The 23,714-nt window shown below is 46.3% G+C and overlaps 1 protein-coding gene across 4 annotated transcripts in view; it reads right to left on the minus strand.

Annotated features, from left to right (window-relative positions):
* Nucleotides 1-23,714, minus strand: part of LOC135056182 (aquaporin-8-like) — a 201,524-nt gene that overhangs the window by 117,625 nt on the left and 60,185 nt on the right. For all 4 annotated transcript variants that reach the window (XM_063961038.1, XM_063961035.1, XM_063961037.1 and 1 more), the window contains one exon: nucleotides 11,268-11,549. The gene's annotated coding sequence lies outside the window, so the exon portion shown is untranslated. The remainder of the gene's footprint in view (nucleotides 1-11,267; nucleotides 11,550-23,714) is intronic.

A 23,714-nucleotide genomic window follows, 5' to 3' on the forward strand; every position in this document is an offset into this window, starting at 1 on the left:
TCCGGGAACGGACGATCAAGGTTAGGTACCTGTGTTCGATCCCTCTGGAGCTAATGGTGTCCAGTAGCCTAAGAAGCGCTACCTAGCTGCCGTGAGTAGGTTTGCTTCTCTCCCCTCAGTCCCTCGTAGCAGAGAGTCTGTTGCCAGCAGAAGCTCTCTAAAAATAAAAAACCTAACAAAATACTTTCTTTTCTAGCAAGCTCAGGAGAGCCCACTAGGAGCACCCAGCTCTGGCCGGGCACAGATTCTAACTGAGGTCTGGAGGAGGGGCATAGAGGGTGGAGCCAGTGCACACCAGATAGTACTAAATCTTTCTTTAGAGTGCCCAGTCTCCTGCGGAGCCCGCTATTCCCCATGGTCCTTACGGAGTCCCCAGCATCCACTAGGACGTTAGAGAAATAAAAATTTACCTAAGAGACCCACTGGTGGTGATGCAGATCAGTCAGCAAAACCTTATTACATCTGGTCAGGCCTTAAAGAACTGCCTACAATTAGTGATGTGTCTGCCGTGACTCCATCTGATACAGTCACCATTCAAAGAATGGTTGATGATCATTTTAGTGATTGCATTCAAATAGGTATGTCAGACAGTCCGTTTTACTACTGCCTGAAAACAAGGCAATTTGGAGGCTCTTGCACAAACTGGCTTTGCTTTGCTTAAGTCGTCCACCCTCCAGTGTGTACTCAGAAAGGGTTTTCAGCACAGTCGGGAACCTTGTCAACAATCGGCTACTGTGTGAAGATGATGATGTACACACTGACAGGGATGAGGAATCTTGCCTATGTAGAGCCGGTTTGTGTATGTAGAGATCATTGCTAGCAATTTTCACTGCCCATTGCAGCTTGTTTTGTGGGGGCCCAAACAAACCAATAACTTCAGCCACAAGTGGCAGTCCCTGTTGCTGAAGTGATTGGTTTGTTAAACTGTGCATGTTCTGTTTAATATATACAACATAAGGGTGGGTGAGAAAGCCCAAGGACAGTTCTATCTTCCACCTGTTTTCTTTGCATTATGCAATGTTTGGAGCATTGCTGACTATTTTCTTGTGTAGACAACAAACATTTTCATCGTTTATTAAACTGCCACCCTGTCTGCCACTGCAGTGCCATTCTGTTTTCCATTCTGTGTGTGCCGCCCACTGCTGTCGCTTAGCTTAGTCATCAATTTACCTCTGTGCAACCTTTTGGCCTAAACTGGATGAAAACAATATTGTGAGCTGTGAGGTGGTCAAAGTTGACTGGAAAGTAATGTTATTGAGGTTAATAATACTGTATAAACAAAATTATGTCATTTTAGCTGTTTTTATGATATTTTGTCAAAAATACATATCACAAGGGCGGTTTTGGCAAACCAAATACAGATCCAAAACATGAAGGAGATACAGATCCAACAACAAAAGCAAAACATGGGGGCAGAAGTACATCTCTAATAATACTAATAATATTATCTTGTTTAATTGCCCTCTCAGTGGGCCCCTCCGATAGATCCCCAGTTAGGTGCTCAGGTCTGTGCCGACTGGTGGGGTGATCTGCATCACTTGCTCAGACACCCCATTTTGTTAGCAAGGAGCATGGGAGGGGGATTGAGACAGACGGAATACAGTGCTATTTAATGCAGTTGTTGTCTTACCCTTGGTAACGGCCATGCTGCCTATTGCTACAGTGCATGATTATGCTGCTTGAAGGGCTTCTTGGTAGTTGCAAAAGATGAGACCTGTAGATCCGACAAGTAGGTCTTCTTGCCTTATGACAGCCGCCTTTCCCATAAAGCTAGACATGCTTACCGTTACTTGGATGCCCTCAAGTCTTACGCTACAGGCTGTAGTACAGGCTCATCCCTGACGCGAGGAACAACTACCGCTGACAGGCGTGGATGCTGGAACTACAATATAGATGAATGCTGGATTGCCAGCGATAATGGTAATGTGACCATCCTCACATAGGGGGGTCATTCTGACCCGATCGCATGATGCAGTTTTTTGCAGCGGTGCGAACGGGTCAGAACTGCACATGCGCCGCAGTGCGCCGGTGAATGCCAGACGGCCGAAGGGCATTGCTGAGCTACGATCGCCTCTGCCTGATTGACAGGCAGAGGTGGTCGCTGGGCGGGGCGGAATGGCGGCGTTTGGCTGCCGTTTCGTGGGCGCGGTCCGGCCATGCGGGGGGGGGGGGGGGGGGGGGGGGGGCGGGCTGCAGCTGCTGCGTGACGTCACACACAGTAGCTGCAGGCCGGGGAGCAACGAGTAGCTCCCGGCCAGCACACTAAAGCTGCGCTGGACGGGAGCTACTCCTAAAGTGCAAAAGCATCGCTGCTGTGCGATGCTTTTGCACTTCTGGGTCCTTTATGAAGCTGGAAGGTGATAAAACTGTGCAGGATACAACCAGTGGGAGACAGACTAGGGATGTAGGCTCACTGTAACTGGAATAATACTGCTGAGACTGAAAACAAGACAGAAGATGGCTGGCCAGATTTCCCAGGAAGACGTCACAGGTATTATTTAGATGTGCAGACTCAGGCGGGAAAAATAATGGATTTACTGGCAGACTCACAGTGAATGAGAAAGACAATGGAAGATACTGGACAATGAATGCTCTCCTGCAACAGGACAGGAGCTCAGAATATCCAAGAGCAGGTTATACAGACAAACAAGCAGAGGGACAAGGGCTCCCGCTGCTACTGGAAACTATAAACCGGCAAGGCTTGGCAGAACTGAGTGGAATACAAGATGACCTGGAGCCAATCAGCACTCTCCTTAACCTGCCCCCCAGTTAAAGATAAATTACATGCAGCCAGAGAGCTGCACATCCGCCTAGCCGCAGTGTGTGCCTGGCATCTCCCACTGCATAGCAGGGAGCCGCCGGGCATAAGTTCCCTTGCATTCCGGTTGCTTAGCAATGACAGTAGCACCCGGGGAAATGATCTGGCAGCTCGTAACAATGATACCTACTTCCTCATTGAATCTTCCCCTACAATATGACTACGATGTGCAGGAGCAGCATGTACAGGAAGGCCAGATCAGAAACTGGTGATTACTAAATAGCTAAAGTGGACTACATCTTATTGGAGCCATACGATGCATCTGAATGCTTTGGGGTATATTTACTAAGGTCCCGATTTTGACTGAGATGCCGTTTTTTCTTCAAAGTGTCATCTCGGTAATTTACTAAGCAAAAATCTCGGCAGTGATGAGGGCATTCGTAGTATTTTGGAAGTCCTAGGAAAAAATCCAGAATCAATACACCATCGGTCAAATACGCCTGCAATTTGGTAGAAATCGGTCATTTACTAAAAAGTGCAAAACACAAACACTGCCGACAATAGCCAAACACTGCCGTGATAAAATACAAATCGTGAAAAAGTGCTAAAAAAAAACCAGACCTGCTTTTTATCCCGTGTTTGTATAGGCATGCACGGATCCATGAGATCCGTGCATGTTTTTCAGTGGGAAGGGGTGCGAAATGTTATAATTTTTCCAAAAAAAAATTGCGTGGGGTCCCCCCTCCTAAACCAAACCAGCCTCGGGATCTTTGAGCCGGCCCTGGTTGCAAAAATATGGGGGAAAAATGGACAGGGATTCCCCCATATTTAAGCAACCAGCATCGGCTCTGCGCCTGGTCCTGGTTCCAAAAATACGGGGGACAAAAAGCGTAGGGGTCCCCCGTATTTTTGAAACCAGCACCGGGCTCCACTAGCTGGACAGATAATGCCACAGCCGGGGGTCACTTTTATACAGTGCCTTGCGGCCGTGGCATCAAATATCCAACTAGTCATCCCTGGCCGGGGTACCCTGGGGGAGTGGGAACCCCTTCAATCAATTAATTAATCAATCAATACTAAAAAAATACCCCAATAAAGACATTACACACACACCTTGAAAGTATAACTTTAATGCATACATACACACCACCATATACACATACTTACCTTATGTTCACACGAGGGTCGGTCCCCTTCTCCAGTAGAATCCATGGTGTACCTGTTGAAAAAATCCTACTCACCAAATCCAGTGTAGAGGGCTCCTCGGATAATCCATTTGTAATCCACGTACTTGTAAAAATAAAAAAACAGGACACCCGACCACGAACTGAAAGGGGACCCATGTTTTCACATGGGACCCCTTTCCCCGAATGCCAGAAACCCCCTCTGACTGATGTCTAAGTGGGTTTCTTCAGCCAATCAGGGAGCGCCACGTTGTGGCACCCTCCTGATCGGCTGTGTGCTCCTGTACTGTCTGACAGGCGGCACACGGCAGTGTTACAATGTAGCGCCTATGCGCTCCATTGTAACCCATGGTGGGAACTTTCAGGTCAGCGGTTGACCGAAAGTGACCTCACCGCTGACCTGAAAGTTCCCACCATTGGTTACAATGGAGCGTATACCCCGGCTAGGGGTGACTAGTTGGATATTTGATGCCACGGCCGCAAGGCACTGTATAAAAGTGACCCCCGGCTGTGGCATTATCTGTCCAGCTAGTGGAGCCCGGTGCTGGTTTCAAAAATACGGGGGACCCCTACGCTTTTTGTCCCCCGTATTTTTGGAACCAGGACCAGGCGCAGAGCCCGGTGCTGGCTGCTTAAATATGGGGGAACCCCTGTCAATTTTTTCCCCATATTTTTGCAACCAGGGCCGGCTCAAAGAGCCCGAGGCTGGTTTGGCTTAGGAGGGGGGACCCCACGCAATTTTTTTTTTAAGTTTAAACATTTTTTTATTTTTTTTACAAGGTGCACAATGAAGCCCTGCACGGATTTCTCAGATCCGGCCGAGATTCATTGTATTAAAGTCGGCAGTGTTTTACAAGTCACTCACGTAAAACACTGCCTAAAAAAACGAATGACATCGACATCGGAAAACCCGAAAATGCAGAATACGGCAGCTTAGTAAATTAGTCGTAATCAATTCAAAAAGTTGCATATTTACACTTTCGATGTCATTCGTGATTGAACTTTGACCTCAAACGGGAAAATACGATTCTTAGTAAATTTACCCCTCTGTGTCTTGGTGATGTCATTGATTTTCAAGTAAATTTATAGCACTCTCACGAGCTAGTATGAAAGAGTAACATCCTTCACTTACGCATGTTATTGATTTAGGGCCTTTAGGCTGGGTCCAACCAGCAGTTTCCCCGATGTTTGGGAAACTGCGCACACGCAGGACCCATTCTGTGCATGTGCAGAACAGGTCCTGCAATCGCAGGACAGGCAGAGGCGTTCACGGGGACGGACGGGTCTGAGGCGGCCAGCTTTCGGGAAAATGGGGGCATATTGACCTGTTTTCTGAGAGTGGTGAGGCCAAGGACTGCGATGCTTTCAGTTTCCTTAGCCTCCCTGCGACTGCAAGTCTGAGTAAGGTCAGACTTACTCAGACTGCAGTAACAGATGAACATCATAACCGATGGTCATGATGTTTATCCCAAACTGCGATAGCATCGCAGTTTTAGCAATCGCAAATGCAGGAAGGAGGTGGTATGCACCTCCACCTGCATTTGCATTGCTATGGATCATAACGCAAAACTGCTAAGAGCAGCTTTGCAATTATGATCCAACTTGAATAAGGCTCTTAGGGGTTTATTCAGAGTTGACTGTAGTTTTTGCTAAATTAGCAAAAACTGCGATCATTCTACTCACATGCTGGGGGCCGCTCAGAACTGGACAAGGCCGCCAGCATGTGTGGCGCCACTCCCCAATGTGGTCACAATTCAATTGCGATCGCATTGCAAAAACCTCAAATAGAGGTTGAGGTCTGCCTATGCAGCATGGCTGCAAAGGCAGGTGCACCGCCACCATGTTTCCTATCGCAGGAAACACAAGCGACGTGAATCAGTCGGCCCAGAAAAAGGCCATGACAAGCCTGCATTTTCGCACAGTGGCGATTATCGATAGACTGCACATGCACCGCAATGTGCACGCGTGTCGCCAAACAACAACAGGCATCACACACTGCGACTGACTGGTGCGAACATTTCAATCGCACAGCCATTCGCATGCTGATTTGTAGGTGGTAACTGACTGTTTTCAGGGAGTGTCTGGGAAAACGCAGGCGTTCCCAAGCGCTTTCAGGGAGGGTGTGTGACGTCAGCTCCGGACCCGATCAGCCTGTTCCCATAGTACTGTAGTAGTAAGTCCTGGGCTGCGCACAGACTGCACACAGTGGTAAAAACATTCGGTGGTGAGTGAGGTGCGAACGGATTTGCAGCTGTCCGCTGACTGAGGGACTTCTTTAGCACATCGTACACGTGATCGCGAATATACGCTCCCCTTAAGCGGCGACTATCTGATCGCAGGACAACAAATTAAGCAGCCCAGTGATCAGGTCTGAATCACCCCCTTAGGGGGTCTATTTACTAAGCCTTGGATGGAGATAAAGACCCAGCCAATCAGCTCATAACTGCCATGTCACAGGCTTTGTTTGAAAAATGACAGCTAGGAGCTGGTTGGTTGGGACTTTATCTCTATTCAAGGCTTAGTAAATAGAGCCCTAGGTCCGCTGTTGTCAACCAAAGAACAGTTTCTCCCCTGCATTTGAAACAGAACATCATTTAAGAAACCTGATGAAACAATAGTGAGAAAAAAAAAAGGCCCATAGATACAGTATCTATCCGAAAACAGCTTATGCTCTCCACAGTGATAAACATGGCACAGAGGCTAAGAAGATAATTCTGTAAGCGCCGTATTCTCACAATCTCCTCTCAGCTATGTATATCTCTGATGTGGATGTGTCTGAGTGTCATCTTTTAGTTATGGTTACATAAGAGGACCCACTCTGGGATGGGACCAAAGTGTAAGGCAGGACAAGACCATTTAAATATTCACTCCTGTTCCTAAGTATAAACCCCGGATGACAGAAGGTAGAAACTTTCAGAGAATAGGGTCCTTTGAATTCTCATATCTTCAAATGTCTTTTCAACAAACATCAGTGTGAGAAAAAAAAGTTGACATCGGATTGTGTAGTATTAGTTGGTCTAGGTTCCTAGAGCAATGTTCCAGGACACAGTGATACAGACAGCTGAATGCTAAGTATCAGAGTGAGTCTGATTTATGAGTAGAATGACACCCAGTGATGATGATAAGATGACTCTTCAGAGACATCTTTATATGTGTACAAACAAACTGAGACTGTACTCCCAAGAGTACTGAATGCGAAAGGATGTAATGGATAATAGACAGGAGCTTTGCTTGCCACAAGTTCTATTTCCACTCAGTTGGTGGCGTGGACCCACCAACCGAGTGGCAATTATGGGCGGGTGTTGGTATTCCGCCCATCGGTAAAATGCTGGCTGTCAGGATTCTGACGCTGGTCTCCTGAACGCCAGAATCCCGACATCCGGCATTTTTACTGCACCCTATAGAGAATTACCATAGCAGCGCAAATGTGACTTATGCTAATGTGTGAAGAGAAGAAATGCAATAAAAGTGATTGTTTATTTTATGAGAAATAGTCATTTGGCAACGGAGATTGTCCTACACTTCTTTCTCACCTTTTCTGGTACTAAAGCTGCATGTGCAAGGACACATGTCTCTATAAATAACGACTGGTTCCTGGGATGAAGAAGACTATTCAAGACATTGGCAAGTATAGAGAGAAAACCTCCACAGGCAGTACGCAGCTACACCTCCAGAGGCGGATTGGCCATAAGGTTTACAGGGAAGATCCCCGGTGGGACGACGCACCCGTGGGACCTGTTTTGTTTGAGGACATGTGGTCCATTTTATAGCCATAATGAATAAGATGCAAAATAATTTGCATATATGAAAATTACTTTGCCACTTAGCCTGTGATTGCAGATGATCTAGTGTATGCTCTGTCTGCCTGCTTGGCTGACATATAAGATTGAGTGAATAGTGATTGGGATACGGTTGGTGTAATAAGCAAGAAAATATATCTTTCTAAAGAATGATATAGTTTCCTTAATTCTGAAGGTGTATCATATAATGTGCTCATAATATGTAATTTTATTTCTTTTTAACGTCCACCTTGATGCTGGACATGCCCACTATCTGGAAAGTATTGGGGGGAGGGTGCTGCTGCCATGGCCCATGGCTAGAACTTACACCTCTGGTGCTGCCCATGTGGGGCCACTATTACAAATTTTTCCAGGGCCGCTTTTTGTTCCCAATCCGCCCCTGTACACCTCTATACTTTCTCATTCCCATACAGTATCAGTGGGGGACTAAGCGTCAGGTCTGGTAAACAGTGGATGCAGCAGGAAAGGACTTATAGTGAAAATCCACCAACATGTAATATACTATTATTCCATCATTACTGTGTCCAATAGAGAATTGGTCACTTTAGGTTATGACAAAATATTCTTCCTCTCACAGTGAAAATTATCCCCCTGTGTAGAGCGGAGTGTTATTTAAATAATAGATGAAAACTTGAAAGAGGAAGGTGTAAATAATTTATCTTTAAGAATAGAAGTATATTGGTGAACATCTTACTGCTGAAAAGTATTCATGCAAAGTATCTTTATAAGGGAAAACAGTAATATCCTGGTCTGCAAAGTATTTGCAGACTGGGGTATTCTATGTCTGTATAGGCTCTTATTAGGAAGTAATGATTTCTTAGTTTTGTTCTAATGTCTGAGTACTAGGATTAGGCAAAGAGATAGTGTGTGTTAGGAAACAAGATTGTGCCTGCATACTACGAACAGGTAAGACATAGAGACATATATGTATGTATATATATGGAAAAAAAAATGGAACCGGAGGGCGCTAGTTGCACATGATTGTCCAAATACAGTCCATGAAGAGTAAATACTCCACGTTAAATTCTATAATGGATTCGATTCAATATTCGACTTGGAATGTAGATGGGGATTTATTCTCAATTCAGCCAAATGATGCTCCTTCTGTGACTATACCCTCTAACCAAAAATATGAACACCCAAAAAACAGATGGCCAATGGCCTTGAATTAATAAAAGATTTTTTTTATTCTTATAAAAGCATTCAATTTAAAAATGCAATGTAAATGCCAGAACAATTTCGCATTATCATACAGGTGCTTCCAGGTACCAAACATACATTCGGACAGATGTAATTTGTGCCACCAACCACCCCAGGAAGTGAGCTCAGTGGTGGGGTCTCTCAATTGTAGTAATGGTAACCTAGTCACCTATATATATATATATCTCAGAGGTGGCTAAAAGGTAGGTCGCGAAGCATCCGCAGGTAGATCTTAACAGAAAAGTTAATCGTCACAGCAACGGTGAGAGGTACTATCAATTTGGGTGCAGTGCATGGTGCACCCTAAGTGCTTGCTGGATCATAACATATGCTGCATTACATGTGTACACTCAAAGCTATTACTAACTGCTTCTAATGTAAAGTGCATTTCTGGAGTGCTTGCTGGACTTATCTATGCTGCTTTGCATACTTGCACATAAGTGAATACAAAGGGCTTTTGCATATATTTGCTTAATGAAAAGTGCCTTTTTGGAGTGCTTGCTGGACTCATTCATGCTGCTTTGCAAGTTGGACCAGTCCTGGTTACAAAAATACAGGGGGGAAGTAGGGGTCCTTCATATTTTCAAAACCAGCACCAGGCTCCACTATTCAGGGAGGTAATGCTGCAGCCAGGGGACACTTTTATATACACAGTAGGTCCCTGCGGCCGCAGCATCACACCCCCCAACTAGTCACACTTGGCTAGGGTTCCATGTGGCAGTGGGGACACTTATAATAAAGGGATCCTCCACTTCCAGGCACCCAAAGGCCAGGGATGAAGCCAGAGGCTGTCTCCACCATCCGTGGGCTGTGGATGGAGGGCTGATAGCCAAAAAAATGTGTAAAATAAATAAAATGAAAGAAATATTGGGCCAAATGTAATAGAGTGAGAGTTTCAAGAAGTGAGAGATTTGGTATGGTTTTGTAGTTTTTTAAAAAAAAAGTGGCAATCATTTACACAGCAAGATTAACCTGGTTTTGCAGTGTAAATGATTGCCACTTTAAAAAAAATATGAAAAACCTTACCAAATCTCTGACTTTCTGAAACTCTCAAGGGCCCTACACAGAGATATGAACGATCTTGTTAATTAATGACCGAGATACCAATCATATCTTTCAGTGTGGAGGCACCAGTGATGAACGATGCACGGCCCCGCGCTCGTTCATCGCTGGTGCCCCGTCACTTGTGCATGCAGGCCAATATGGACGATCTTGTCCATATTTGCCTGCACTGCTGTGGAGCCGGGTGACGGGGGGGGGGGGGGGGGGGTGAAGAAACTTCACTCCCCCCGTCACTGCCACCCCCCCCCCCCCAGCCACCGCGGATCGCGCTGTGTGTAGAGCCCATTACTCTTATTACATTTGGCCCATGGTCTTTTGCTGTGGAACTACAGGTCCCAGCAAGCCTCCCCCACATGCTGGCACTTGGAGAACCACAAGTACCAGCCTGTGGGGCATTAAATGGCCCACTGGTACCTGTAGTTCCACATCAAAATATTCAAATAAACACACACTCACCATGAGTGTATTTTACAACACACTTACACATACTTACCTACATACCAAGCAGCCAATCACGTCCACTTGTCCCGTAGAATCCACGGGGTACCTGTAAAAAAAAAAAATATTATACTCGCCTAAAATCCAGTGTAGATAGGTCCTCTTCTTTCCAAATAGGCATCCACAGGGTTAAACAAAAAAAAAATAAGGAAAACAAAAACGAAACCATGCACCTACAGGTGATTGATGTTTACACATGGATCCCCTTTCCCTGAATGCCAGGACCCCTCGTGACTTCTGTCAGTTGGGGATCCGACAACCAGCAGGGAGCGCCACGTCATAGCGCTCCCCTGATTGGCAGGCCAGAACCACACAGCCAATCAACGGGAGCGCCTAGGCTTTATTGGGAGAGAAATCCCCACTATCGCATATGGTGGGAACCTTGCGGTCTGTTGTAAACCACGAGGTTAATTGAGGTCACCCACAAGAGGCATGCTGGTACTTGTGGTTTCCAAGTACCAGCTTGCGGAGTAGGCTTGCTGGGACCTGTAGTTCAACAGCAAAAGACAATATTTCTTTCTTTTTGGCTATCAGTCCGCCATCCACAGTTCACGGATGGCAGGGACAACCTCACGCTTAATCCCTGGCCCTTGGGTACCTGGAGGGGAGGAAGATAGATAGATAGGTAGATAGATAGACAGTCAGACAGAGTTTATTCCTACTCATACCGTACCAGCTACATTAACTACATTAGCATTACAATGAAGATAACACCTCCACGTTGGTTTTAGAGCAAACCCGTGCATTATAATACAGGCCACTCACCTCTGCTGTAGAATATGGTCTTGGTGCAGAAGTAAACAACGTCTATTCTTCATGTCTGTGTGAAAAACTCTTTCACAAGACAAGGATTACTTGATCTCACACAAGATTAATTTAGTTATCAGAGAGAGTGTAGCAGGCGTCAGGTGGGTGTGCCCCTCACATATTAATCATGGTGGGTGTCTGGAACTACATAGCTGGCTCTGGGCTGGCACAGGACTAGCATCATAGACTGGGGAAGCAGCCATGGATGACGGCATCGGCTGTGGTGCCCTCGCTACGGTCCTGTAAGACATAAAGTAGTTGATACAGAGGTTATAGTATATTAGGTGTAAATGCAAAAACAGCACATCTCCACACATATGTAAAGCTACTGAAATCTTGAGATAGGGTGGTCTTCTGTTTGCCGGCGGTCGGGCTCCCGGCGCTCAGTATACTGGCGCCGGGAGCCCGACAGCCGGAATACCGACAATTATTTTCCCTCGTGGGGGTCCACGACCCCCATAGAGGGAGAATAAAATAGTGTGGCGCGCGTAGCGCGCCACCGTGCCCGTAGCGTGGCGAGCGCAGCGAGCCCGCAAGGGGCTCATTTGCGCTCGCCAAGCTGTCGGTAAGCCAGCGGTCGGGCTCCCGGCGCCGGGATGCTGGTCGCCGGGAGCCCGACCGCCGGCCAGCCGTAGTGAACCCCTTGAGATACACATTGTCAAGGAAATAATTGATCATATCACTTGGGAATTCCACAAGTAAATATGTGAATCTGTGTGATCATTTGGTTTTCAGAGTTGTCATTTCTCACCTAGCCCTGTTTAGAGACAAAGAGAGCAGTCACTAGGCCTCCATTTAAAATGTCGACATTCATGGGATCAACAGGATTAAAATGTTTACATCATTAATGTTGAAACTTGCATAATGTTGACATAGGAAATGCTGACATTGTCATAATGTTGTCATTTAGGTTTAGGGATTACAAGATATTGTCAACATTATATCAGTATCGGTATGCTGAATGTCAACATGGTCAATGTCGACACTTTGAACATGTGGACATAGGGGGTCATTCCGACCCGATCGCACGCTGCGCTTCTTCGCAGCCGTGCGATCGGGTCGGAACTGCGCATGCATGGCGGCTGTATTGCGCAGGCGCGTCGTCTTCCCATAAAGAAAGCGGTCGCAGCGGCAACCACAAGAAAATTGACAGGAGGAAGGCGGATCCGGGCGTCAACTCACCGTTTTCGGGGCGTGGAGATCCGAACGCAGGCATGTCGAGTCGTTTGGAAGGCGGATGTCTGATGTCAATTCCGGGACCTGCAACGCTAAAGTGATCGCACAGGGTAAGCAACTCTTACCCTAGTCTAGTTCTGCACAAAACATTTTTGGCATAGCAGGGCTGCACAAGCGATCGCAGCCCTGCTATGCAAAAATACACTCCCCCATAGGCAGCGTCTAGTTGATCGCACGAGCAGCAAAAAGTGGCAGCGTGCGATCAACTCTGAATGAGGGCCATAGTCAATGTTGACATTCACATGTTGACTGAATGAATGTTGATAAAATCTACTACATCCAAAGGGGCCGTAGGGTGTACGTAAAGAGGTGCTTAGATCAGGGAACAGATAACGGTTTATAATTAGCCAGTAAGGAGCATATTCATTATCCTTAAACTGTCACAATTTCTACACTCCCCAGGGGATATAGAAATTATGACATTCACCAAACTCAGAAAATGCTTTATATTTGGAGTTTGAATGAGATGGCGAACAGCCCCCAAATTCCTTCGGTATCCAGATGATAGATAGACAGTGTCTAGTTAGACAGTCAATAGATAGACACCATACAGGTGAAACTCAGAAAATTAGAATATAGTGCAAAAGTTCATTTATTTCAGTAATTCAACTTAAAAGGTGAAACTAATATATTATATAGACTCATTACATGCAAAGTGAGATATTTCAAGCCTTTACTTGTTATAATTTTGATGATTGTGGTTTACAGCTTAAGAAAACCCCAAATCCAAAATCTCAGAAAATTATAATATTGCATAAAATCAATTAAAAAAGGATTTTAAATAGAGAAATGTCGGCCCTCTGAAAAGTATACTCATGCATATGTACTCAGTACTTGGTTTGGGCCCCTTTTGTATGAATTACTGCCTCAATGCGGCGTGACATGGATTCTATCAGCCTGTGGCACTGCTGAGGTGTTATGGAAGACCAGGATGCTTCAATAGTGGCCTTCAGCTCTTCTACATTATTCGGTCGGTATCTGGACTCTAGATCGACACTATCCAGGTTGACACCTGTTGGTCGACATTGAGTAGGTCGACCTATGAAATAGGTCGACACGGCCATTAGGCCGACATGAACAAGGACGACATGGAAAAAGGTCGACATGAGTTTTTCACTTTTGTTTTCATTTTCTGAACTTTTTCATACTTTACGATCCACGTGGACTACAATTGGGAACAGTAACCTTGGGAGTATAGGCGATGACGTGCAGGCGGTATACAAGGTCCTTTACGCGTTTCTCCGTTATCTCAAATGAACGGTTCTGATGAAACTGTTCATTTGAGATAACGGAGAAACGTATAAAGGACCTCATATACCGCCTGTACGTCATCGCCTATACTCCTAAGCCGGAGGATTCCATTCATCACTACTTACTACAGCCCCCTGCGCCCTCCATCCCCGTGGACATACCGGATACTGCCGCTCCCACCCAGAGACACTGAGCCAGCACACAGACTGCCGGTTCCACTGAGACCAGACGGGACAGGGTGGTGAGCAATACTTTGGCGGTGGGGAGGTGGTAGCATAGCACACGCTCTGCGGGCTATGCTGAGACAACCAGCACAATAACCAATCTTCATTAATACTAAAAATCTTTGGAATCACTATTGGGATCTATAAAGGTTTGTTGCTAACATACAAGTGGAGCCATACATAAATGTTTCATGTACTAGATGCGGACTGTCTATTTGCTCCCTGCGGTGATAAATACGTGATACAGTGCGGTATTGAATACCAGTGTAAAATATTGTTTTTATACATTTTAATACTCGCTTCGTAATATACAATTAATAAATTGTTTTTGATAAATATACCTCTATTTAAGTGCTCCCTTGTGATATTTTATCTTTTTTGATTCCATTTAAACTTGAGTACTGCAGAGTATTCATATAGGAGCTGCATTAGAATATCTTACTCAAATCCACAAAGGTGACCCATCTTTTATTAATTGGTTTGTTATCAGAGCGCCTGAACTAATAATAAGATTTTACTCACCGGTAAATCTATTTCTCGTAGTCCGTAGTGGATGCTGGGAACTCCGTAAGGACCATGGGGAATAGCGGCTCCGCAGGAGACTGGGCACAACTAAAGAAAGCTTTAGGACTACCTGGTGTGCACTGGCTCCTCCCTCTATGACCCTCCTCCAGACCTCAGTTAGGATACTGTGCCCGGAAGAGCTGACACAATAAGGAAAGGATTTGGAATCCCGGGTAAGACTCATACCAGCCACACCAATCACACCGTATAACTCGTGATACTATACCCAGTTAACAGTATGAAATATAACTGAGCCTCTCAACAGATGGCTCAACAATAACCCTTTAGTTAACCAATAACTATATACAAGTATTGCAGACAATCCGCACTTGGGACGGGCGCCCAGCATCCACTACGGACTACGAGAAATAGATTTACCGGTGAGTAAAATCTTATTTTCTCTAACGTCCTAAGTGGATGCTGGGAACTCCGTAAGGACCATGGGGATTATACCAAAGCTCCCAAACGGGCGGGAGAGTGCGGATGACTCTGCAGCACCGAATGAGCGAACTCTAGGTCCTCCTCAGCCAGGGTATCAAACTTGTAGAATTTAGCAAATGTGTTTGATCCCGACCAAGTAGCTGCTCGGCAAAGTTGTAAAGCCGAGACCCCTCGGGCAGCCACCCAAGAAGAGCCCACCTTCCTCGTGGAATGGGCTTTTACAGATTTAGGATGCGGCAGTCCAGCCGCAGAATGTGCAAGTTGAATCGTGCTACAGATCCAGCAAGCAATAGTCTGCTTTGAAGCAGGCGCACCCAACTTGTTGGGTGCATGCAGGATAAATAGCGAGTCAGTCTTTCTGACTCCAGCTGTCCTGGAAACATAGATTTTTAGGGCCCGGACTACGTCCAGCAACTTGGAATCCTCCAAGTCACGAGTAGCCGCAGGCACCACAATAGGCTGGGTCAAATTAAAAGCTGAAACCACCTTTGGGAGAAATTGGGGACGAGTCCTCAATTCCGCCCTATCCATATGGAAAATCAGATAAGGGCTTTTACATGATAAAGCCGCCAATTCTGACACACGCCTGACCGAAGCCAAGGCCAACAGCATGACCACTTTCCACGTGAGATATTTTAAATCCACGGTTTTAAGTGGTTCAAACCAATGTGACTTTAGGAAATTCAACACCACGTTGAGATCCCAAGGTGCCACTGGGGACACAAAAGGGGCCTGAATATGCAGCACTCCCTTAACAAATGTCTGAACTTCAGGTAGTGAAGCCAGTTCTTTCTGGAAGAAAATCGATAGAGCCGAAATCTGGACCTTAATGGAACCCAATTTTAGGCCCATAGTCACCCCTGACTGTAGGAAGTGCAGAAAACGGCCCAGCTGAAATTCCTCCGTTGGGGCCTTCCTTCGCCATATGCGGTGATAATGGTTTGCGGTCACTTCTTTCCTAGCTTTAATCAGCGTAGGGATGACTTCCTCCGGAATGCCCTTTTCCTTCAGGATCCGGTGTTCAACCGCCATGCCGTCAAACGCAGCCGCGGTAAGTCTTGGAACAGACAGGGCCCCTGCTGCAGCAGGTCCTGTCTGAGCGGCAGAGGCCATGGGTCCTCTGAGATCATTTCTTGAAGTTCTGGGTACCAAGCTCTTCTTGGCCAATCCGGAACAATGAGTATAGTTCTTACTCCTCTTCGCCTTATTATCCTCAGTACCTTGGGTATGAGAGGAAGAGGAGGGAACACATAAACCGACTGGTACACCCACGGTGTCACTAGAGCGTCCACAGCTATTGCCTCAGGGTCTCTCGACCTGGAGCAATATCTTTCTAGCTTTTTGTTGAGGCGGGACGCCATCATGTCCACCTGTGGCCGTTCCCAGCGATTTACAATCAGCTGAAAGACTTTTGGATAAAGTCCCCACTCTCCCGGGTGGAGGTCGTGCCTGCTGAGGAAGTCTGCTTCCCAGTTGTCCACTCCCGGAATGAACACTGCCGACAGTGCTAACACGTGATTTTCCGCCCATCGGAGAATCCTTGTGGCTTCTGCCATCGCCGTCCTGCTTCTCGTGCCGCCCTGGCGGTTTACATGGGCGACCGCCGTAAATTATGTGAAAGGGCACAGACCCTGGTCTCTCCACCCAAATCACATTCCCTTTAGGAAAAAGGAATAAATCATAACCTTTGAAGATAACATTATAATTTATTCATGTCCTGTCTATTTATTCAGAATGGGATGCGTTATTATTTTTACCTAATATTATTCTTCTCTGATGTACATGCTCAGGGATGTAATGGGGCTGATTCTGAGTTGCACACTACTGTCTTTTGCTGCAGCCATGTCTGGTGTACAAGGGCGTGACTCTCATTTTGGGCTAGACCCAGAAGTAGACACAACCGTGGTTGTATCTTTGGCGCATGCCCATTTGCGACCAGTGGCAGGGGGTACTAATTAGCCGGACCCAGGTCTGATGAAGGGGCCCAGGTCCCCCCCCCTTCCGCGTACATGGCAGCAGCAGCTGCAGCTCTTCTCCTCAGACCAGCCCACGCTGCTATGTGCTAGGCTGCAGTATGCGCCTAAAATACAAATAGTTCTGTATTTTTTGAACGGCCACGCCTCTTGTGATTAGGGCACTCCCCCTGAAAAGTACCTAGGCCCAGCCAGGCTCTCTACTGCCTTGTCTATGTAATATATGTGCTGGATGGTTCCCCCGGGGATCGGCAGCGCTGTGTGTATAAACCATTAGGCAACTGGGACTCAGTCTTCACACTGCTTCTAAGCCCACACCCAGACTTCTGTGAAACTAGCCAATGGGAGTCTGGGGGCGGCGTTGGAGTGTGTGAAGCATTATGTCCCGGGTGCCTGATGGCTTATACACACAGCACTGCCGATCTCCAGGGGAATCAGCCAGCAGATATATTACATACATCATAACATATATGTTTATACAGTATGTGCTAAGCTGTTCCTCCATGCAATATGTGATCTGCGCGCTACAGCCGCCGCTGACAAGTAGTATAATTATTGCTAGGCAGACCAAGTCTTATTTTTTGTTTTGTTTTATTGACTATGAGGTAAATGTCTACATCTTTCTGGCAAATCTGTGCAACGTTTTAAAGAGGCAATCATTTAATAGGCAAAACCAGATTGGGCAGTCTCGCCAGAAACTCACTCATGTTTGCAAGCCACAATTACCTCTATGGGCTATTTCACACTGGCCGGTTTTCACTTGGCGGCAAAAAGCTGCCTGGTTTTCCCCCGTGATTCAGATCCTTCAGAACTGAGCATGCTCAGCAGCAGCAGCCACAGCCACCGCAGCAGAAGGCAGCCATCCAACTCAGTGAATATTGACGGCTGTAACATGGCAACCTTGCCGTCTGAAAGCTGCTATCTGCTACAATACTTCATTAAAAAAAAGTACACAGGCAAAAATCGTCCAGTGTGAAATAGCCCATGTGTCACACCTACATAAGGCAAGCTAAAGTGAATGCTGATTCTGACAAGTTATTGACAGCAGTTGGAATCTCTTAGAACCAGGTTGTGACACCTCTCCTTCAGCATATGCACCTAGTTTAAAACAAGTTATTTTCTTTGTGTGTACTTACACCTCTCCTGTAGCAGGTGCAAAATATATGTCTCCCAAAAGGCGTACATGTGCACAATTACAGGCCTGCATTTGCATGAATACGCCCTTACTGAACTTGGCCTACTGTATGTTAGACTACCCCTTTCCTCCGCTGTTCCACCTCACCAGTTGTAAGGCTCAGATGCAGGAAAATCTGCAATTATTCACATGCATATAATGGTTATCTTAGCATGTTCAGAGCAACATTACCCAGTATTCACTGCGTCAACCCCAGAGTTCACAAAACAGAAGCTCATAGCGCAAAAGCTGTTTTGTGGTGAGTGATTGTGAGGGGTATCCGGTCATTAGGTCGACCACTATTGGTCGACATGCTTTAGGTCGACATGGTCATTAGGTCAACATGGAATGAAAAGGTCAACATTAGCTTTTTTACCTTTTTATATTCCTTTTTTTAAATTTTTCATACTTTTCGAGCCACGTGGACGATTGGGAATAGTAACCTGCCTGAAGCATGGCGAGCAAAACGAGCTATGCGAGGGGACACGGTGCAGTAATTGGGGTTCCCAGTCACTTTACAAAGAAAACTACACCAAAAATGTTTTTTCAAAAGTTTATGTTGACATTTTTCATGTCGACCTATGTCAGGTGTCTACCTAGTCACTGTCGACCAATAGTGGTCGACCTAATGACTGTATACCCTATGATCCACTCCCATTGTGGGGTACCTGCTGATTGTGAAACAACTGCAGTACGCTGTACAGCAGAGCACAAACATAAATGTAATAACACTAATTATTTTGTACAAATGTTACCTGCAATTAGAGATGGTCATTGACCATTGATGGTTAGCAAAGCAACTAGTGATAAACTGCTACTGATGGCTTTGCCATTGATGGTGGGGTCCAATATTCAAATGCCTTTAATAGCAGAGATATTTTTTTGGTACATGGAAAGTGGCCTGCCGCATTCACATGTTCCACAGTCAGTGCAATAAAGTGCCTGTCAGGGACCAAGTACTTTTCAAGGGGTGTGGCCTAATAACAGGAGGCGTGGCCATGCACTCTTAGAGAAAATACAGAAACAATTGTATTTTTAAGAGCCTCCCTTACCACACTGCAGCCCAGCAAACAGCAGCTTGTGCTGGGCTGAGGAGAAAAGCTGCAGCCGCTGATGACAGGTAAGGAGGGGGGGCCTGGGCCCCTCCATCAGACCTGGGCCTGGGTAAATAGTACCCTCCCCCCACCTCCCTCGGTGCCCCGGCCCACAGTAGCATACCTCCCAACATGACCCTCTCCAGGAGGGACAGAATGCTCTGCTCCTGGACTTCCCTCTTACTGTATGTTTGCCATCACCTGTGCTTAAACACCTTTCTTATCCATTAACCTGTTCAAAACAGGTGCCGGCAATCATAAATTAAGAGAAAAGTCCAGGAGCAGAGCATTGTGTCCCTCCTGGAGAGGGTCATGTTGGGAGGTATGCAGTAGTGATGCAAAGTAGTGCTTCAAATCATCAATAGTTTTCCAACAATGGTTTCCTGGGGTGGTCTTCAGTATGCCGACTGTCGAGATCCCGGCGCACAGTATACCAGCGCCGGAATCCCGACAGCCGGCATACCGACACTTTTTCTCCCTAGTGGGGGTCCACGACCCCTCTGGAGGGAGAATAAAATAGCGTGGTAGCGCGCCACCGTGCTCGCAAGGGGCTCATTTGCGCTCGCCACCCTGTCTGCATGCCGGCGGTCGGGCTCCCGGCGCCGGTATGCTGGTCGCCGAGAGCCCGGCCGCCAGCATACCATACTACACCTGTTTCCTGCCATTGGTGTAAATCATAAACCATTCATTGGCAATCTACCTACCTTTAATAATAATAATTATTATTTATAATATATAGAATTTATGAATTGTTATGATGTTGATATAGTACACCTGCTTTGACGCAAAAGTAGCTCTATAAATTGTGCTTAAATATTGGGTATAGACGAAAGTCATCGTTGCTAGCTTGCTTTAAGAAAAAATAAAAATAACAATAACGCATGTCCAATATACAACCCTCGGCTCCTGAGACACCATTGTTATATCAACTCTGTCGTTCTTAACCATTGCGGCCGACTCTAAAATAAAAAACAAGCAACTGATGAGTGAAAAACAAGCGCAGCACCAACGTCCTCACTCCTGCTTGTCTCTCCACACACACACACACACACACACACACACACACACACACACACACACACACACACACACACACACACACACACACACACACACACACACACACACCTTCTCCCTGCTCTGGTTCTACACTGTCCAATCCACTGCACCCTCTCTCTCACTTCCTGATTGCATTAACTCATTCAGGCCCTGAAGCTCAGTCTAGTGCAGTGGTTACAGCTCCATAGTAAAACAGGATAATGCAATGTATTAAGGGCCCCATACACTAGAACAGTGGTTCTCAAACTCGGTCCTCAGGACCCCACACAGTGCATGTTTTGCAGGTAACCCAGCAGGTGCACAGGTGTATTCATTACTCACTAACACATTTTAAAAGGTCCACAGGTGGAGCTATTTATTTCACTTGTGATTCTGTGAGGAAACCTGCAAAACATGCACCGTGTGGGGTCCCGAGGACCGAGTTTGAGAACCTGTGCACTAGAACGATAATGGGCGAATTCATCCGATTTCGGCCATTCGGGCCGATATATCGGATGAAATCGGGCATTTCGGATGTGTTTTTCATCCGATCCGATCCGATGCGCATTCCCGTGAGCATCAGATAGGATCCCCCAGATTGAATGTGCTGCACTCATGATATGTCGGACCCCACAGGCATGGCTGGGATCGCACAAGATACATAGTATGCAAAAGGACAGCATACAATGTATCTTATGTGATCCTTCCCCCACCCGGGAAGCTGTAATATATATACTAGCTGTTCTACCCGTTCTTCGCACAGGAGTTTCTGATTTTCATGGTTGTAAATATAAATGGGTGTTAAATATTTAGTAAGTCTATAGAGCTGCAAATTTGAGACGTCATAGGGGTATATTCAATTAGGGTCGAAAGCTGCCGTCTGTCGAAAAGACGTCAGTTTTCGACTTTTTAAGGTCGAATCGTGATTCGACCTATTCAGTCCCCGCTATTTGACAAGTCAGGGAATTCGACTTGTCGAATAGTAAGTGAATCGGTGGTATAGCTGCCGATTCACGTACTTTTGAGTGAAACAGGGCCAAATTTGACAGGTTTTGGCCCCGTTTCCGACCATCTCAGTCCGACATAAAAAATGATGATGAGGGACCTTAGAAGAGGAGAGGGGGGAGAGCCGCGGGCAGACAGGAGAGAGCAGCGCTACACACAGTGCTGCAGGAGGATGTGTCACAGCCGCGCCGCTCACGGCAGCGTCCACCCGGCTCCAGCAAGTGAGGTCACGCTTGCTGGAGCCGGGTGGACACTGCCGTGAGGTCTGGCGGCTGTGAGACATCCTTCTGCAGCGCTGCTGTAGCGCTGCTCTCCACTGTCTGCCCGCGGCTCTCCCCGCTGGTCTCCCCCCTCTCCTCCGCTCACAGGTCTCATCTCAATTCGACTTCTTTAAAGTCCAATTGAGATGGGATTGAATAGGGGTTGTCGGATTCATTCCGACAAATGCATGTTGGAATGGATCCGACCCTAATTGAATATACCCCTTAATGTAAGTAAATATTAATCCATGGTTCTCAGCGTTACCTGAGGAGCACTCGTAGCAGATAAGGTACAAAATGACAGGATCATTTTTGTAGTTTATTGAATTCAACACACTGGAGGTGCTTTTCAAATTTTTATCTGATTGTTCCCTTTTCATCTCCTTAAGGGAGGTTTATTACAATTCTAATTACGGTGTTTTCCTATTTCCCACCTGAAGAATACCTATGTTCAGGGTTGGACTGGCCCACAGGGGTACAGGGGAAACCACCGGTGGCCCACCTCCTCCTCTAGGGATCAGGTTTCAGACTGTGCACTTGAATTATACATTATAAATGTTACCTTATACTACTCATTACTATGGTGTACTTTCTATAGTGCATTGCTTTTATTAATGTGGTACATTATCATGCATGCACTATCAGCATTTACTATATCTATTTATCAAGCGGCCCAGACTATGCACTCTCTAATAGTTAGCCAAGCCTCTGTGTCAGCTGGCCACATCCCAAAACATGGGCCCATACCATTGCATTCCCCGGTGGGCCCTTCATGCCACAGTCCGACACTGCCTATGTTAAATTTCAGCCTCCTAACATATTGGTAAGTAAGAGAATCAGTGATAAGTCAGTGAGTGAGTGAGTGAGTGAGTGAGGGCTTTCGCATTTAATATATATATATATATATATATATATATACATACATACATACATATACACACACACACAGTATATAATATATATACACGCACACAGTGCCGTTTCTTGCGGCGGGCGAGCGTGCAACCGGCGCCCGCCGCGGCACTTCTTGAGCACTAATCCCCCCTCCTCCCGAGTGCCCAGCTCGGGGGGCGGGGTTTCGCGGAATGCCGCATTTGCGTCGTGACGTCACAACGCAATCGCGTCATTCCGCAAAACCCCGCGCTCCCGAGCTGGGCGCTCGGGAGGAGGGAGAAGGGGGAGCCAAGCCGGCCGGCGCCGCGCAGACGAGGGAGAGGCGGCTGAAGAGCGGGAAGAACCGCTTCAAATGTAAGTCAGCCCCTCTCCCTCTCTCCCCCCCCCCCACCTGCCGTACTGTGTAAAATGGGGACACCTGTCTTTGGAATGTGTAAAATGGGGACACTTGCCTGCCGTAATATGTAAAATGGGGACGCAGTCTGCTGGAATGTGTAAATTAGGGACTCTTGCCTGCCGTACTGTATAAAATGGGGGCACTTTCCTGCCGCAATGTGTAAAATGGGGACACTTTCCTGCCGCAATGTGTAAAATGGGGACACTTGCCTGCTGTAATGTGTAAAATGGGGGCACGTGCCTGCCGCAATGTGTAAAATGGGGACACTTGCCTGTTGTACTGTGTAAAATGGGGACACTTTCCTTCCGCAATGTGTAAAATGGGGACACTTGCCTGCCGTACTGTGTAAAATGGGGACACTTTTCTGCCGCAATGTGTAAAATGGGGACACTTTCCATAGAAACATAGAAACATAGAATTTGTCGGCAGATAAGAACCACTTGGCCCATCTAGTCTGCCCCTTTTTTTTTTTTTTTTAATATTATTTTTTATCACTAACCTTATTTGATCCTTATTTCTTTGTAAGGATATCCTTATGTCTATCCCATGCATGTTTAAATTGCTCTACTGTCTTAGCCTCTACCACCTCTGATGGGAGGCTATTCCACTTGTCCACTACCCTTTCTGTGAAATAATTTTTCCGCAAATTTCCCCTGAACCTCCCCCCCTCCAGTCTCAGTGCATGTCCTCGTGTCCTATTGCTTCTCTTCATTTGGAGAATGTTTCCCTCCTGGACTTTGTTAAAACCCTTCATATATTTGAAAGTTTCTATCATGTCCCCCCTTTCCCTTCTCTGCTCCAAACTATACATATTGAGATTTCTTAGTCTTTCTGGGTATGTTTTGTGATGTAGG

This window comes from Pseudophryne corroboree, chromosome 3 (assembly GCF_028390025.1).
Source record: "Pseudophryne corroboree isolate aPseCor3 chromosome 3, aPseCor3.hap2, whole genome shotgun sequence".
Classification (NCBI taxonomy): Eukaryota; Metazoa; Chordata; class Amphibia; order Anura; family Myobatrachidae; genus Pseudophryne; species Pseudophryne corroboree.